The following is a 5,151-nucleotide window of genomic DNA, read 5'->3' on the forward strand; positions in this document are numbered from 1 at the left end:
GCAGTCGTCATTGCCAGTGCTATTCGGCTTTTTTTCGAAATATTTAATAGGGCCGAATGACGTGTGCTTGTCACGTTTCTTTTGATTCATTGATAAATAAGCGAAAATATAAGTCGAGAAAAAATCCGCCGTTTTCCGGGAGCGGGACTCGAGCCCACATCTCCGCATAACCGGTGCGGTGCGTTCGCCATTACGCTATCCCCACAGCGGCTTCTCTTTCGACTTTAAAGCGGGGGTTTATATTTACAAGAGCTCTGAGGCCGGTCAACTAGCGCCGCCCCTCGACTACCGCGGGAGACGTAGAACGTCTTCTTTCCCAGCGGCCGCCTTATATTTTCGCTTATTTATCAATGAATCAAAAGAAACGTGACAAGCACACGTCATTCGGCCCTATTAAATATTTCGAAAAAAAGCCGAATAGCACTGGCAATGACGACTGCAACCTTGATATGTATCTTTACCGAGTCCCTCGTCCCGTATCTCTCTGTTCTGCTACATGCATTACGAGGCACTGGCTCCAGCAGTTCGGATATGCCAATTGCTAACCCCGACCTCCGACCACGTTCTACGTGGCGGCCGCTGGGAAAGAAGACGTTCTACGTCTCCCGCGGTAGTCGAGGGGCGGCGCTAGTTGACCGGCCTCAGAGCTCTTGTAAATATAAACCCCCGCTTTAAAGTCGAGAGAGAAGCCGCTGTGGGAATAGCGTAATGGCGAACGCACCGCACCGGTTATGCGGAGATGTGGGTTCGAGTCCCGCTCCCGGAAAACGGCGGATTTTTTCTCGACTTATATTTTCGCTTATTTATCAATGAATCAAAAGAAACGTGACAAGCACACGTCATTCGGCCCTATTAAATATTTCGAAAAAAAGCCGAATAGCACTGGCAATGACGACTGCAACCTTGACATGTATCTTTACCGAGTCCCTCGTCCCGTATCTCTCTGTTCTGCTATATATATATATATATATATATATATATATATATATATATATATATATATATATAAAGAAGATAGGTCAGCAGTCTACGACGCCAAAGGAGGCATAGGGGTGTGGTTAGGCTCTTTTTCTTTTTTACTAAGGTTAATGAAGTATTTCCTGAACGTATTTCCTGAATGTATTTCCTCAACGAGCCCCTCATTTCCTTACTATATTATTCTGCGAAAGCCTAGCGAGGGTCTCGGTTCTGGTCGCCTTGATGCCTAGGTAGCATAAGAGGGCTTCCCGCCAGTTACCCGCTCATGACAGGCTGTAGACGTTGGAGTCACGCCGCGGGGGTTGAAAAGAAGGTCCCCTTCTCCCCGTGTAGTCAGAGTGGCGCTGGCTACCACCCTCAAGTGTCAGATACACCTCTAGTAAATATAAATAGCCCAGAAAGTGAAGGAGAACACAGTCGCCCAGATAGCCGAATTGGTAAGGCATTCGACATGTAATCGAAAGGCGTGGGTTCGGTCCCCACTCTGGGCGCGTGTTTTTCTTTCTTTCTTCTGTATATTAAAAAAAATGTTCACTTCATTAACCTTAGTAAAAAAGAAAAGAGCCTAACCACACCCCTATGCCTCCTTTGGCGTCGTAGACTGCTGACCTATCTTCTGTATTTCCTCAACGAGCCCCTCATTTCCTTACTATATATATATATACATACATAAGGGTGTCGAACAGGAACCGTACGGTTATTTTCTGAGCACGCTGAACCCGAACTGGTACTGAACCGAAAAAATAAAGGTTACTGGTTCACGACGAAACATTTCGACGATCCGCTGTTGATAATGCGCAGTCAAAGCCATTCAGACCTTTCCTTTTCCCGTACCATCAACCTACCCTCTCACGCACATTTCCCTCCCGACCAATCACCACGCCACCACGCTCTCTTTGTAGTCACAACAGCCTGGGAAACGGAATGCGCATCAATGCATCAATGCCATTTTGCAGCTGGTAGCGCGAGCATTGTGGGAGGCTGACCAAACGAAAGGGCATTCCCGGCAGCTTGCAGGCGATATGAAACGACTCTGCCCTTCCCTCGCTGCGACTTTATAGGAGCAATCAGGCTGCAAGAGTGCTTTACTGCGCCGCAGCGAAGGCCCACAGCCGAAGTGTGCAAACGTTTTTCGTTTCGTAATTTTTTTTTTTAAAAAAGGCCACGCACCTGAAAAGAAAAAGCCCGCTTCTCGGAAGGAATGAAAGAGGATGCAGCAGCTTCTTCGGTGGATGACGGCGACGTTCGAGTGAATTGGTGAGAAATTCCATGCGTTCGTCATTCTGCAGAATATTACCAAGGAGGGTGTGCATGAGCTCGAATGCTTGGCGAATGGCAGAAATTTCTTCGGCGATATACCAAAGTATCGGGTCATTACGGTCTTTTATGCGCTGCATATGATTGTCAGATGTGATGACTGATGTGGGATTTTGAGATGTGTAAGAGACAAGGATGGAGGGGGGAGGGGGAAGGGACGGGCTGGGCTCACCCGCTGGTAGAAGCGTAGCTGGCTTGAGAAGAGGACGTGACCGAACTGACTTCTCCTGAACATCCAGGTGCCAGGGATTGGGTCTAGGAGGTCTTGCGGCCTCCTGTGTGGCTTGGGGTAGTTGGGGGTCCAACAACCTCCCATCACGGTTGGGAGGTTGTTGGAGGAGCACATGCTTCTGGTTGGTGCGACCAGGTGACATCTGCCAAGCAGTCGATGTTTGCTTTGGAGCGAACTGCCGGGACTTGTGTTCTTCTGTTTGTGAGGTTGCCAGCTTGTTCTGCGGAGACTTTTCCTGCGCTCGTAGGCGGCTTTGTGGCTATTTTGGTCTCGCTGCTTTTGTACGGGGCAGGTTTTGTCAAATGTCGGAAGGTTTCCTCCGCAGTGGAAGCAATGGGCGGAGCAACGATGCGGTTCATCCTGTGCGTTGAGCTTGGTTGAGCAGGTGGGGCAGCGCTGATAAGTCGGAGGGTGAGCAGCACCCCATGTCCACATTCGCGGCACCTATTGCACTTCAGGGCATTGGGTCTTTCAGCTTTGCATCTATACAAGACGCGGCGGAAGAGAACGTTGTGGGGTACATGGGTGGCCTCGAACGTTATTAACACCGACTCAGTCTCTCCCATCATGCGAGCAGACAGGATTGTCGCGTGCCACGATTCAAGACTGTAAAAGTTGGGCGTGAATGACGCCACGACACGAAACCACGGGGTCCGTCACATAGGCTTTCGCGATGTGAATGCATGCTTGAATAGACAACGTGGTGATAGCTGCTACGCTTCGGTGCAGTGGATTCATTGGAGGTCTCGAGAAGGATGACATTCTGGTGGTACCTAGTGTCACTAGATAAGGTTACAGAGTATCGGCACTCTTTTCTCCTATTGTTCTGTGCCGCCGCCGCGATCACTGGTAAATTCGCACCACGTGACATTTGTTTACACTGCGACGGTTCATGGGCACCGCCATTTTGTTGCTTATGAGTTTTTGTCGGTCAACTGTGATAGTCTCAGCTTGTCCTCCATGCTCTGCGGCTGCGCGCGACTGGCGTCGTTCCGAACGCGAATCAAAGATAACGCGCTTCGCAGCATTTCAGCTGCAGGGGTGTGTCCGAAGATGCCGTGTTTCTGCGTCTTCGGCAGTGTCGTTTACAAATGACCCCGTCAAAGTTAGCGGTGAAGCCGCAGAAGAGGCAATCTGGCAACACTGATGAACACCAAAATGGCCGCCGTTGCTCACTTGCGTGCCTCAGTGACGGTGTCAAAGCCTGGTGCCCGTGTGGTGCCAAGTTTGCAGCTGAAGCAGTGGCTTGAAAGATTTCGTAGGGTCTCACCTGGGCGATTGTGAGCGTGTTTGGCGTTCTGATTACGACGGTCTTCACTGCTGCGATTGGTGCTGTGGGAACCTTTGGCCTGCCTTTCTTCATGTTGGTAATCTAGTCACGCGCGTCAACGTATTCTTCGATGGCATGAGCGGTTTCTTCAGCGAGGAGAGCGCGTGCTTCGGCTGGAGATGCATCGGCGGCACGTGCACGGCGGCGGCGGCGGCGATCGCGCCGTTGCCATGGCAGCAGATTGGAACTCCATTGTTCCTCACGCATGACTGGCGGGCCCGGACCTTTCTGTCCACAGGCTTTCACATTTCTTCCAAAGTTGAACGCGTCAGCACGCGCTATAGAACCGGCGGTAATTGGCTTGGTTAATTGGGCGTCTGTAACGCGAGCTGTCTTGAGCTCTCCCCTTGAGGTGGGGACGGACGCGAACTGTTTTCCTGGTATTTTTTGCGAGCGCCACGCGGAAGCCTGGACGACGCCAGGCGCTGCTTCTAAGACGCGTGCTCGACCGAGGTAAACGGTGAGAGTAACTATGACCAAACGCTTTTGATGCCGCACACCGCACACATTACAGCCAACAACAGCTTCGCTGTTGAAAAAAATGTATCACGAGGCGACGAAGGTAGTGTAGGTAAGGCGGTAACCAGTGATGGTCAGGCGGTAACCGCAAGACACCATAACGCACAAAATTCGCACTCCGTAAAACCCCGAGATGCTTAGCCTTCTATTACCGTTTCTACGCTCGGTTCCCACCCGACGGATAAAATGTCGTACGAATGGGCTTTAAAGACATTCTTTTCCCGCCACGATCTGCGTTCAAGTCAGCCACCGCTACGCCGAAGCAAAAGAGCGCCCCCCTTGAAAGTATTAAGGCCCAGCCACATGCACGCGTAAAACCGACGGACTCGCGCAACGACGTAAACCGGCGTAGCGCGTAGGGAACCTGCGTACTCCGGCGTACGCCGAATGCATTGCTACCCGCTTGTTGCGCCCAAGTCAGAGCCCGCCAGACATCGACGCAAACTTTCGGGCGCACGGTGTTGACGTAGACCTCTGGCGGTGATGTTATCTGGCGGTCAGGTCGCATAACAAGACAGCAAATTGATAAATAAGCTAACTTTACTGTGAGCTATGCGATAAAACGAAGTAATTTGTAATATATGGAGAGCAAACAACCGGACGACAAAGCACACGAAGCAACGAGCAACTATGGGAGCAAGGCAGTTTACGCCAAATGTAGCGGAGGGTATTGTGCCTGCCAAGTATGCGTACTAATCCTTCGCGTTTTTTTAATGTCCCAAGAACTGTTTTAGTTGTTTCTATATTATATATATATACGTACATTTGTGAGAAT

At 50.5% G+C, this 5,151-nt stretch overlaps 1 non-coding gene across 1 annotated transcript; it reads left to right on the plus strand.

Moving 5' to 3' along the window:
* Positions 1 to 1,397: 1,397 nt before the first annotated feature.
* Trnat-ugu (transfer RNA threonine (anticodon UGU)) lies at positions 1,398 to 1,469 on the plus strand. Its single transcript has one exon. It is a non-coding gene; the product is annotated as a tRNA-Thr (tRNA).
* Positions 1,470 to 5,151: the final 3,682 nt, after the last annotated feature.

Source organism: Haemaphysalis longicornis, unplaced genomic scaffold (genome assembly GCF_048455015.1).
Source record: "Haemaphysalis longicornis isolate Haplotype H1 unplaced genomic scaffold, Haemaphysalis longicornis Haplotype H1 scaffold_8, whole genome shotgun sequence".
In the NCBI taxonomy this organism is placed as follows: domain Eukaryota; kingdom Metazoa; phylum Arthropoda; class Arachnida; order Ixodida; family Ixodidae; genus Haemaphysalis; species Haemaphysalis longicornis.